Here is a 14,068-nt window from a genome sequence, read left to right as displayed (position 1 = left end):
TCCCACGGATTCACCACAATCCATGGCAATTCCAGCAGCACATATGATTAGGTCCCTTCTCTACCCACCTGCAATCATTACTGTTAGACTGAGTCTACCCAACCATTCCTGGCAACTATTAACAAGGACAGCAGATTAATCAGAAAATTGAGACTCAAAAAATAAGCAAGCAGTATTTTCCTTTCAAATGCCAAGTTTCCCTGCATTAGGTTTAAAAAAAAAGCATGCTTCCATTTAGGGTTGCTACAGTAATAACTGCAGATCTGCCTCTCAAACTGTCATGTGAAAGGGGAATTTTCAGCAGATGTTGCTTCTTACTAGGTTGAACGACAGGTAACACCTGTTTGTTGTTTCTTCTTCCACACTATCATTACAATAATGGGCGCAATCGCTAGTTCTCACTCTTGCAACCTTACTTTAGTTCTTGCTACTGTGTAGTGCAATGGTATGTCACAAGATTTATTATCAAGCTCAGTGGCACTTACTACGGGAGAGCATGCTTCAGAATTGTCATAGATTTGTTCTGTGTATCAAAGGTTTAGAGCAGGGGTCCTCAAACTTTTAAAGCCGAGGGCCGGTCCACAATCCTTCAGACTGTTGAGGGGCCGGATTATCATTTGAAAAAAAAAAAATACAAATTCCGATGCACACTGTACATGTCTTATTTGTAGTGCAAAAACAACAACAACAACAACAACAACAACAACAACAACAACAACAACGAAAGAACAATACAATATTTAAAAATAAAAATAATTTTAACCAACATACATTTATCAGGATTTCAATGGGAAGTGTACTCCTGCTTCTGGCCAATGAGATAGTCAAGTTAATTAGGGTTGTTGTTGTTGTTGTGTGCCTTCAAGTCATTTCAAACTTTGGGCGAGCCTAAGTCTAAAATGTATTTATTTTTTATTTATTTACTGCATTTATTTACTACATTTGTATTACACCCTTCTCACCCCAAAGGGGACTCAGAGTGGCTTACAAATTATATGTACATACAATATATTATATTATTAGCATAGCACAATATTAGCATTATATATTACTTTATTGAACTATACCACTATACTGTAATATTATCAGTAATATTATATGTAATATAGAATATATAATTAATATTATTATATGGTATTATTATTAGTGTTATATTGTATTACATTATAACATTATTATCAATATTATATGTATATACAATATATTATATTATAAAACTGAGGGCGGGGGCCAGGTAAATGACCTCGGAGGGCCGCATCTGGCCCCCGGGCCTTAGTTTGGGGACCCCTGGTTTAGAGAAAGAGAAAGGAAAAGGAGTTCCCCAAATCTTGGGGGCAGACTGGGGAGCAACTGTTAAGGAGTGGGTTACAATTGAAGAAAGACAGGTTCAACTTGGTCTTGTCATTCCCATGGAAGAGAAGGCTAAACAAATATGAATCCATTAGCTTTCTGATTAGGCAGCCAAGCCCGCGTTTATTTGAGATTGTCACTCTTTGTCTGGGTTTTGCACCTTTGTCTCTATGGAACTGGACACAAGTTAATCAAGGAATCATCTGCATGCCCACATCACCACTTCCCCCAGTTTGGCATCCTCTCAGGGGGCGTCTATGCAATGGACTGCACCTTCAAACTGACCAACCATCAGCTGTTCTTCTTCTCGCCATGGGGATCTCCACCTTCTGTCAGTAACATCAGAGAGACCTCCTCCAGCCAATCCCTGCATGGATCCTAGTTAGCACAGTTTCTCAGTGGGATAGCATAGGATTAATCAAGAGTATCCCTAATGAATCAGGACAGTTGAAATGTATGCTGAATTAGAATGCCATTTGTAATCTAAGGAAACCTAAGGAAATGAGATTCGTAATACTGTATAGAACTGTGATCAAGTTCAATCCTATGGATTATTTCTCTAATGTATGTACCGTAGCGTGCAACAGAATTTATTGGCAAGGAAGATTGCATACTTCCAGAGTGAATTGAGATAAGCTATCAGAGAAGCCCTTTTCTACAAAACTGTAACCAAAACTGCCACAGGAGGGTGTGTTGTCAGAGAAGCTGGGATGATGCCCAGAGAGCACACTCCTCAGAAATAAAATGAGTCAGCCCAGGAGATCAGAGGAAAGTGAACCGCTTCCCAGAGGAGTCACTGTCACAGCTCCAAGAGCCCCTTTTTATAAGAAAGCTAAATGGCCATCAACTTGTTTTTTTATTTAATCTGATGACTAATCCAATGCCTGCTGTAGATACATACATCCCAAACTGCTCTATCTTCCCTGGAACTCTGTCACACTAAACATTACAGCACTGTCATTCTGTTGGAAGAGCCATGGTTTGGTTATTGAACACAGTCCCCCCCCCAATGATTTATAGTTCTCTAAGGGCACCAGAATAAAACAAACTATTTTCTTTCCCTTTTGTTGAACTTCTGCAGCTCCAGCAAAGAGCAGGACTAGCAGACTGACCACAGCTACAACTCCCTTAAAGTTCATTCTTAATTTTTATATTCCTTTTATTAAAGGTCCACAAATACGCGCTGATACATATCAGCACACATGCAGACCAGATCTGTAACAGCAAATCTCAAACAAAACCACTATCCTTTCCCAACTTTTTGATAAAATGTATCCTTTTCTGATAACCTTTTGTCTACCTTGTATCCTGTACTCTCTGCTGTGTTCCTATATGTACCAAATATATATCAAATATATGTATCAGTTATATGATTTCTGTAAAGCAAGCCACAGGAGTCTTCATCTTCTGCTGACCCTGCTGAAGAATTTCCTCTACATCTGGGGCCAGGCAAAATTCCTAGACAAAGGTGACAATCATAATCCATTGTGTACATGTAGCAATCAGAGGGTGGCCTCTGCTCTAGATCTAGATTTGATATTGCTGGCCGATACCTGCTGAACCGATTGCCTTAATTGGGCTGAGAGACTGCTGGGAAATGAGGAATTTCTCACTTGTTTTTGTCCCTCCCGTCTCTAATTCCCTCATCACTCCAAGTGCTGAACAGTGTCCAGAGTCATTTTGTGCCCAGCGGGCAACACAAATACCAGATAAACGGGACAAGATAGGTGCCATCTCTGTCCCCATGGCTACCATGGAAATGAAATGGTGATTTAAACACCAGAAGCCACTTCCCAAATACAGCTGCCCAAAGTTGTGGTTTGCTCTGGATTTTGGGGAAAGCTTTGGCAATCCCTTAACTTCTGTAAACCTTGTTCAAGGCTACATCTAATGGCCTTGGCCTGCATTAACTCAAATCAGCTCCGGATCTCATGCAATTGCCATAGAGCCAATTCCCCCCTTTAATCAGGATAAAGTGTCAGAGAAAATGCCCAGTGCTTCAAGCCCTACACCATGTTGGCTGTTATCTACCAATGCATCCTCATTGAGATGCCCCCTCCTTCAAAGGCATTGCTCGTTGATTCTGTCATGTTCCTAATGAATTTTAGAAAGAAATAGAATAACAGGAAGACTATAAATAGAAGATTATGACTCCTAAATAATCAATCATAAACTTCAGTTGGCAAAGTGCTGTGATTGTGCAGTCAAAGCTTTATCTAGTGGCACCCATTTTGAGCTATGCACACACACACAACACAGCTACACTAATAGACAAAGCCTTTTAAATGTATCTATGCATATGCAGGGGTGGGGGTGAGTCCAGATACCATTCTACAATAGAAAAGCAGTGATTTAGCAAATCTACTATATTAAATGGTTGATGAACTCAACATGAATACTTTGTCTACGGCCATACCACCCTGAACATGACCAATCTCATCTGATCTCGGAATATGCACGCTTTTTAAAAGTTTCCTTTGTCATAAAAAACAGGTTTAAGAAATGGTCCTCCAGATGGGCAAATTGAGTTAAGAGATTGTGGTAGTTGTTGCTGTAATTCAGGGTTTTAAAAAATCCAAATAATGTTTTGATGTGCTTGACTTATTTCCGGAAATTTTTGACATTGGTTACGTTTTCTCCCTGAAGTTCATTTCTGTTTCCATTCTGAGATACAGAACAAAAAAAAAAGTATTCTTCTTTTCTCATCCTTTATTTCTTTTTAAAAACTGAGGTGCATCAGTGAATGTTTACACTGTAATACTGTGAGCTTTTAAAAAAAAAAACTTGTAAAGGAAAACAAACCATAGAACCAACTCAGCCTACTACAGATTAGTGGTGTGCATTTGTATGGAATCACTACCCGTTTCTATTTGTACAATTCCTATGGTCCCATTTCTGTTTCCATCCGCTGCTTTAAAAACAAGTGCCTATACAAGTGAGCTTTTCCATCCAATGTCTAAAAAAAATTAAGATTTTTTCGGGCCTTGGGCAGCAAAGTTTCAGGGCCTACCAGCCAGAGCCTAAATCAGAGCAGCGAGTCATCAAGCACCTGAAGCTTGCCAGGCAGGGCCTACAGCAAAGCGCAGAAATCAGCTGACCAAACAGCTACCGTTCCCCCTCCTTTTTTTATTTCACTGCTTCTTTCTTTCCAGAGGGGTTTGTACTGTTCCGTGCCATCTGAATGGACAGAACAGTACAAAACCATGAAAGAAACAGATGAAACAGGATTCGAGTACAACTCTGCTATAGATGCTACCACATTATACTGCTATAGAGCCGTTATTCCACTTTAACTACCATGGCTACATAGTATAAAATCCTGGAATTTACAGTTTGGGGAAGGCATTTTGAATACTCAGCCACAGAACCCTTGGCCTTCACCAAACCACAAACCTCCATATGATTTTGCCATGGCAGTTAAAGTGGAATAATTGTATTATAACAGTATAGTATGGTAGGGCCTTGAGTCTCATCTTTAAAAAAAAAAAAACTTTGGAGAAGTATTACTGATCTAAAAAAATCTCTATAAAAACAGCCCACAAAATAGAATAGAACAAATAGCCATGGAGACAACATGTGGTCCCAAAACATAACTTTTCCCAGCTTTGGTACATCCTTTTATCGCAGGTAATCTCTGTTCCAAAAAATCATTATCAGATTATGAAGAAGGCTGACATTAAGAGAATCAACCCATTTGAAATGTGATTCTGAAGGAGAGTTACAAATATCACAGACTGCCAAAACTGAAACAAAATAGATCAACGATTCCTAGAAAAAAACCAAGGCTGAACTTTTCCTAGAACGTAAAATGACTAAACTCAGGCTGTCATCGTTTCAGTATGTTATCAAATGACATGACTCAGAAGAGAAGAAAAGTAGAAGGCAGTAAAAAAAAGAGGAAGACCACACTACAAATGAATTGACTCAAGCGTGGGAATGAGTGGGGGGTGGGCAAACAAATGAATGATGGGGTGGGCAAGCAAGCAAGTGTTCGAGCTAGCGGGAGGGGGGAGCATGCAAGGGGGTGGGCAAATGAGTGAGTGAGTGAGTAAGGGTGCAGTGGTGAGCAGGAGCATTGAGCAAGTGAGAAAGGGGGCAGGAAAATGGGAAGCCAGCAAGGAGTGGGCGAGCGGATGGACGAGTGGGGGCAGAATGGTGAGTAGGCAGCAGGTGATGGGCGTGTGCCAGGAGAGAGGGCACTGCATGCCCCTTTTGGTACATGTACCATAGGTTTGCCACAACTGCTTTAATGGCTTCCCCTTGGCTATGCTAATTTTGTTAGAACTATTAGATCTAATAGAACTTTCTTCTAGATCATTTTTGGAGCAGATCAGAATCTGCATTTAAATTAAAATGACATGACAAAAATAATGCTTTGCTCCTGACACTCTGAGTCCCAGTTTTGGGGAAAATATATGATATAAATAAAGACACACCACCCCCCCCCATTACCCCCGGTTTGGGCACTACTAATCCTAAACCAGTTTGCCATCACTGGTCTAGGATTAGTAGGGATCATAAAAGCCATTCAGTTCTTATTTATTGGGCTGCAGGCACTGCAACGTATGGAGCTCTGATCTTCTGTCTATGGCAGTGGTTCTGTATCTGTTGGTTGCGACCCCTTTGGGGGGAGTTAAACAACCCTTTTACAGGAGTCACCTAAAACTTTCAGAAAACACAGATTTCTGATGGTCTTAGGAACTGAGGCTGGGAGGACTGAGTGAAGGGGATACCAAGGCCAGTGGGGTTGGGGGACAGCTGATGCCGGTGGTGTTGATGGTGTGGAAGCTCTGTGGGTGCTATTGGGCACAGGGTCCAGCAGCAGGGCCCACCCAAGCAGCTCCATAGCATCCAACAGTAGGGTAACTATCACAAGCTGGAAAAGCACTAGGACCAGATGGGAAAGTTGGGGTTCCTGTGTCGAAGGACTGCTGTTGCTGCTGCTGCTCCTGGAGCTACTGGTGTTGATGGTGAAAGTCCTTGGATGCACAGGTGCTCATCCCATGGTTACAATTGCATTGTCTAAGAAGAAGTTCATTCTAGGTATTGTTCTGGTGTCAATGATGGAAGAGGGTTGTCTTGTTTTACGGGGATTTCTTCTGCCCTACAACATTTGGATAGTATGTCAATGTTAAAAGGGGGAGGGAAGCAAGCCAGAGAGAAGGAGAGAGAATCCCTTCTCATCTATGGACCTCGACTCTAGGAGCCCCCACTCTGCCTTCCTAGAACCTTCAGAAAGTGACTCTTGAAGGAAGTTTGGGGAAGTGTAGAGTGTGTGGGATTGGGTGTAGGGTGGAAGGGAGTTCTGGATCACGTGGTGGCTTTGGAGCCCAATAAGCAAAGACCTCCCAAAGTTTTTCAGATATCTACCAATAACCATTTGGATGACAAAGGAACTTCAATCAAACTTTCCCCCTGTTGTGGACTACTCTTCAGTTTCTGAGAGGAGGTAAAACAGGAGGCTGAAGAGGTAACACTTGGGGATTTGCGGCCAAGAAAGAGAAGGTGAGGAAGACATACAAGTCTCTACATTTTTAGAATGGCGAAGGGCAAAAGAAGAAAGGAGAAAGTCAGCTACAATCACAGCAAAAATGCTGAGCAATCAGACCTCGCTCTAGGAACATCTGTGCTGGGAACTCAGGGCTATACATTAGCAGCAAAGCCAGTAGTCAGAACTGGCAGCAACCACCTACTTGGTGTGTTTTGGTCTCTGTGCTACAGCTCTAGCACTGGCTTTGCAAAAGACTTACCACAGACTCTTGTTCCTGTATACTATAAGCCTTTTTGCCAAAGACTCTTGCTCCTGTCTGCTGTGAAGACTTGTTACCAAAGACTTTTGTTTCACATCTGCTATAAGACCTTGCATTGCTTTTGCACTTTATCTTCTGTTTCCTTTACTGCTACAGTAGAGTCTCACTTATCCAAGCCTCGCTTATCCAAGCTTCTGGATTATCCAAGCCATTTTTGTAGTCAATGTTTTCAATATATCATGATATTTTGGTGCTAAATTCGTAAATACAGTAATTAAAACATAACATTACTGCGTATTGAACTACTTTTTCTATCAAATTTGTTGTATAACATGATGAATTTACTGCCACGTGCTATTGTCAGTGTTTAAAGATCTGTAATGCACATGTATTCTCAGAATGTAAACAGGTTAGACTTATGGCCAAAGGATAAGCCAGTAGCAGAGGAAATTCAACTCTTTGAAATCCTACCTAGAATATGAGAGCACCATCTAGCGGACGAAACTGCTTGTGATACTTGTTTCTTTAGAAAGGTGTGACATATTGAAACTTGGCTGGATGCAATATTCATCTCTTCCCTGAGATCTTTGAAAGAGGATTGTCAATAAATACTTTGGTAAATAAAATACACAGAATAATAAATCACCTAATATAGCAAAGCTATTGTAGTTCTGAAATTGTAAAGTTAATCGTTATTGTGATATTCCTCCCAAAATCAATTCCAGTTGAGCATCCCTTATCTGGAATTCTAAAATCTGAAATATTCAAAAATCCAAAATTGCCCACTTGAGCAGCAGAAATATTTACATTGTTGATACCTGATGGTTCAATGCAAACAAACTATGTTCATACACAAAATCATTTAAAATATTGTCTAAACGATTACTTTCAGGTTATTTATATAAAATGTATATGAAACATAAATGAGATTACCAAGATATCTGATTATGTATATGCAAGTATTCCAAAACTCACAGCTCAAACCCCTTCTAATCCCCAGCATTTTGAATGAGGGATACTCCTGTATTTTCTAACAATAGTTTTCTTGACCTCATTGACATAAAGGGCAAAAAAATCCAGTTTTCACTACAGTATTATGAGTAAGAGCATGTTTAAACAAAGAGTTGTGTGTTTATGATGATTTTTTAATATTCAGCACTGCAAATATAATGATGCAACATGCTTACGTACACATTCTTAACAAAACAGATGATGATGTCATAATATATACTAAAGGGTTGATAGGTTACCTTGACTCACCCGATGTAAAAGTTTGAACAAGCTCCAAGTAGGCTTCAATTTGGATGCTAGAGATGCTTATGTTGTTTTAAAACCTCTGCTTCCTTGGAAATTGATAATGGAACATTGTGTTTATGAATTGCTTATAGGAATGAGACACCTGGTAAATGAGACCAAGAATGGGGAAATACCCGGAGGCGAAAAGGTAAATATATGGAGACACCACTGGAAGGAACTCAGAAGCAAAAATCTTTTTCTAAGGGACATCATGGGTAGATATATAGCTTCCTTTTCCAATATTTCAGGGCTGGGCGCACCACTTCACTCACTCGTTCATTCATTTCTAATACACTGCATTGCTAACATTTCAGCTAAAATGTAATGCTGCTGCAAAAAGGAAGCTTTCATAACCACTATTTAATATTTTCTCCTTTCTGTCTAGTTTCTTCCAAGATGATTTTTTTACTCCATTGCATTGGCTTAGCACAGTTGTTTTCCAATGCAATTGTTGGAGCTTACGACTTCAGTAGATGCAACCATTCAGCTATCAAAGAGGGATACAAGAATCTGTTAAAGGTATGGCATTGATTTGCATTTTATCTTACAGACACAGGTTTTCTGGCAAAAATAATATGTAAGAGCAGAATGGGACTTAAGTTTTCAGAATGCATCAGATTAAGAGTGGTGGAACTGCTGCATGTAGTGTTGGACAGGCTCTAAAACAGGAGATAGACACTTCTAAAGACTTAACACCCACCAAGCCTAGATAGTATATTTATATGGAGTTACAAAAAATGTGATTCCCTACTAGAATATACAAATGTGTTGACCTTTTTAAATAAATGAAGCTGTAATAATGAAAGATACATTTATTTTATATATTTACTAGCTGTGCCTTGCCACGCGTCGCTGTGGCGAAGTATGGTGGTATGGGAAATAAAGTATTGAGGAATTGGTGGTAGTTAAGGTAAAGGGTAAACGTTTTCCCCTGACATTAAGTCCAGTCATGTCTGACTCTGGGGGTTGGTGCTCATCTCCATTTCTAAGCCAAAGAGCTGGCATTGTTCATGTGGTATGACTGCATGGGGCGCCGGTACCTTCCCGCCGGAGTAGTACCTATTCATCTACTCTCATTTGTATGTTTTTGAACTTTAGGGTTGGCAGAAGCTGGGGCTAACAGTAGGGGCTCTCTCCGCTCCCCCAATTCAAACCTGCGACCTTTTGGTCCAGAAGTTCAGCAGCTCAGAGCTTTAACACGCTGTGCCATCAGGGGATATTGTTTCCTAAATGTTGTGAATATACAATATATTTTTTTGTCTGTTGGAGGAAAGTATGAATGCTGCAATTAGGCAAAATAATTAGCACGTAATGGCCTTGCAGCTTTAAAGCCTGGCTGCTTCCTCCCTGAGTGAATTTTTTTGTTGGGAGGTGTTAGCTGGCCCTGATTGTTTCCTGTCTGGAATTCCCTTGTTTTCAGAGTAGTGTTCTTTGCGATATTTTATGTGCTTCTACTGTCAGAAAATGACATGTATGTATGTGTGGGTTTTTACTTCTCTCTGTACTTGAGAAAGGATTAAAGATAGTCTGCTGAAATTTCACAGGAAGTTGTTGAGTGAACAGATTTTCTTAATTCCATCTGCAATTTCTTTTAGAACGAAATGATAGACGATCCAAGCAAGGTTGGTTTTCTCCTACTTACTTTCTCTTGTAGTCTTTATCAAATTGAATCAAACGTAGATTGGATGTGGGTACAATGAAATCTGAATTACGGGACCTGGAGTTTTCAAGAGACATTTGGGAAGAGTGGGGGGAACATGGAGAGTGGGAAACCAACATGACCAACTGGACATTTTCAAACAGAAAAAAACTATAGGCAAAACCCAGTAGTGGTCATGCTGGCAATCATTAATTAAGATTATATCTTGATTAAATTAAATTCTTGTGAAATAAAATTCATAAACAGTTATATTAAAAAAAATCCTCATGACTTAGACCTATTAATGTGATATTGGACATGTAGCTATTATCTGCTTGTAAGCTTTCATAATGTACATGCATCAGTCTTCCTCTCGCTTATTATCTGTTTTATATCTAATCTATATATTCTATTCTTCTGCCATTTTTCTCTAGGACACTATAAGTTGCTGTCCATTTGTAAGTAGTTTTTTGCTTTATTCACTATGGAATGTGTCAAGAGCCTTTAAAAAAATGACTTGGAGAACCCAGTGCCAAATTAGTTAAGCGCAATGCCAGCTGCTGTCACTTCCCTTCTTGTATATTTTATTGGTTTATTCTTTTCCCTTTGATTTACAGTTCTATTGTTATTACATATATTCAATAGGAAGCTTGGCTGGTTACATCACGCTCCAAGCCTTCATTGACAATATCTGTATTGAAAGTATCAAAGATAAGAAGAAATGCTGGCCTTTCCCTACATTCTCTTCCTCTTCTTGACAAATGAACTTCCACTGAGTGACTTAATATGAGCAGTTTTCTGACTCCACTGAAAATTTCAATGTATAATGAGCCAATAATAGCAATAATAATACTTGCCTTGTGTTCACTGGAGTGCCTGTGGGTACAGAATCAAAGATATTTCAGTGTTGCAGCACCACAGGAGATGGATAGTTTCTTTTCAATAGTTATCATTTCTTCCTTCTTTTTTGGAAAAAGCTAATATTATATATTACTATTTTTTTCTTTAAAAAACCGCTTCAAGAACATATCTAGTTCTTGAAACCTCTGGAGCAAGACTCAGCACAACCAGGTTTCATACTGTTGTGACACCAGATTGCGTGTTTTTTATGCTGTCACATGAATGCCTCTGTGGCTCTTTCATTTAGACAGTGTTACAAAACACCAATCTTCTTAGGTCTAGCACTGTGTGAATTCTGTAACAAACCGATGCATAAAATCATGAATTTTTAAAATGAATTGAATGTTTCAGTGTTAAAATCAATAAAACCATTTTAGAGAAACATCAGATCTATGGCACACAGTTATAGTGCTTTGATATCACTTTGGTTGCATCTATGCTGCAGAATTATATGCAGTTTGACACCATTTATACTGCCATGGCTACAGGGCATTGTGGTCTGATGAGACATCCGCATTATGGCAGAGAAGGCTAAAGATTTTGGAAAACGACGACTTCCCAAATTCCATTGCAATGAGCCATGGCAGCTCAAGTGGTGTCAAACTTCATGAGTTCTACAGTGTAGATGCACCCTTCCAGGAGCAGTATAAAAAGAACAAAGATTTGTACTTGGTAGCTCCTTCACAGAAGAGAACTGCTGAAGTTAAGTTTTTTTGTTTTTGCCATAAGTAAATTTTATTTTGTTTTCAAGATAAATTTTAATTGAGTTCAAGAGAACAGTACAAAAAGGAGGGAAAGAAGGGAGAAATAAGGACCATAAAAGAATACAATATGTGAATTGCCAGTTAATATGTTAGTTAATTAGTTCTATACATAAGTCTATTGGATCGTCAGAGACATAGAGGAGTGGGGGGAAATTATCATTATACATATCTATATATATAAAAGACAAATGGTGTCCTCCCCTGCCACTAAACAACAAAAGTACAAGCCCCAGAACCTAGAAATTTGGCAGCACAATCCACCATCCTTGCCCGTACGTTCCGACAACAAAAAGAAAAGAAAAATAAAGTCCTAATTAGAGGGAGAGGAATAATTGTCTTTAGCCAATTGCTGCCAGTTAGAAGACTAAGCCCCGCCCACTTGGTCACCTAGCAACCTACTCAGGCCTCACTCTCTCTTCCACACTGCCTATAAAATACAGATTATCTAATTTGCACTGGATTATATGGCATTGTAGACTCAAGGCCCTTCCACACAGCTATATAACCTATTTATAATCTTATATTATCTGCTTTGAACTGGATTATCTTGAGTCCACACTGCCATATAATCCACTTCAGTGTGCATTTTATTCAGCTGTAGAAGGAGCCTCATATAATCCAGTTCTAAGCAGATAATATAACATATACAGTAGAGTCTCACTTATCCAACATAAACACCCTGGCAGAACATTGGATAACTGAATATGTTGGATAATAAGAAGGGATTGAGGAAAAGCCGATTAAACATCCCATTCCCTCACGACCCTATCTGCTGCCAAACTGCCATCCATGTCTATGCCAGGCATCCTCAGAGATTATGAGATCTGTTTGAAAACAGACAAATGGGATGTTTATTTCTATCTCAGCAATGATATCCAGGATGGGACAACTCTGATCTGTCTGAGACGACTGTGAATGTTCCACTTGGCCACCTTGATTACCATTGAATGCCCTTGCACCTTCAAGGCTTGGCTGCTTCCTGCTTCGGAGAGGAATCCTTTGTTGGGAGATGTTAGCTGGCCCTCAGTACATCATGTCTGGAATTCCCTGATTGCTCAGTGCTGTTCTTTAGTTAACTGTCCTGATTTCACAGGTTTTTTTAATACTGGGAGCCACATTTTGTTCATTCCAGGCAGGCAGGAACCATCCAGGCTTTGAAGCTACAAGGCTATTTAGTGCCAATTCCAACATTCACACTTGCCTAAAGCAGACAACAGTTCTTTCTTCCACCCTGGTCATTCCACAGATATATAAACCCCACTTGCTTTCGTTACAACACATTTCACAACCTCTGAGGATGCCTGCCATACATACAGGCGAAACATCAGGAGAGAATACATTTGGAACATGACCAGGCAGACCACAGAACTCAGAGCAACCCAATACAAAGAGAAACAAAAATAATAAAATAAATACAAAAAACAAATAAAAAAACAAAATAAAATAATACAATTTAAAAACATAAATAAAAATAATATAATCAAATAATAAAATATAATACATACAAATAATAAAATAAAATAATAAAAACACAAATAATAATGAAGGAATAAAAATAAAATAAATACAAATAATACAATAAAAATAATAAAAAACACTAAAATAATTAAAAACACTAAAAATTAATACAATAAAATACTATAACAGAAAATAACTAACAATAATACAAGAAAATAATAAAATATAATAAATAAAAAGATAAGTTACAATAAAATTAATTAAAAATACAAATAACATCAAATAAAAATTCCACAACAATTTTTAACCAATACCACCACCATTTTGCCACAGCAACGCGTGGCTGGGCACAGCTAGTTCTTTAATAAAGTAAGGAAGTTTTTTTGTGTCAGGAAAGACTTGAGAAACTGCAAGTTGCTTCTGGTGTGAGAGAATTGGCCATCTGCAAGGACGTTGCCCAGGGGATGCCCGGATGTTTTTACCATCCTTGTGGGAGGCTTCTCTCATGTCCCTGTATGGAGCTGGAGCTGATAGGGGGAGTTCATCCGCGCTCTCCCCAGGTTGGATTCAAACTGGCAACTTTCAGGTCAGCAACCCAACCTTCAGGTCAGCAGTCCTGCCAGCACAAAAGTTTAACCCACTGCGCCACCAGGGGTTCCTTAAGTAAGGAAGTGAAGTACAAGGAGAGGAAAGTGAAGTAAAAGGGGGGGATCCAACTTTAATGTATTTTCTGACAATAGTACCAAATTGTCCTTCTGGATCTCCATTAGTTTATTTTATCTTTTCATTTTAGCTGAAATTAAATTTTAATGTTATCAGCAGAAGAAGTTGCTTTAATTAAACCCAGTCAGACCTTTAGACACTTAAGAGCCCAAGACAAGGGAATTGAGCTTTCTCTAAGAAAAAGCAAG

General features: G+C 39.1%; 1 long non-coding RNA gene across 1 annotated transcript; it reads left to right on the top strand.

Annotated features, from left to right (window-relative positions):
• The first annotated feature begins 8,001 nt into the window (after positions 1-8,001).
• Positions 8,002-10,411, top strand: LOC134295866 (uncharacterized). The gene is made up of 3 exons (XR_010002443.1): positions 8,002-8,544; positions 8,782-8,915; positions 9,992-10,411. It is a non-coding gene; the product is annotated as an uncharacterized LOC134295866 (long non-coding RNA).
• Positions 10,412-14,068: the final 3,657 nt, after the last annotated feature.

The sequence above is a fragment of the Anolis carolinensis genome, chromosome 2, assembly GCF_035594765.1.
Source record: "Anolis carolinensis isolate JA03-04 chromosome 2, rAnoCar3.1.pri, whole genome shotgun sequence".
Lineage (NCBI taxonomy): Eukaryota > Metazoa > Chordata > Lepidosauria > Squamata > Dactyloidae > Anolis > Anolis carolinensis.
The sequence above is the reverse complement of the archived record's forward strand: the minus strand, read 5'-3'. Positions and strand labels throughout refer to the sequence as shown.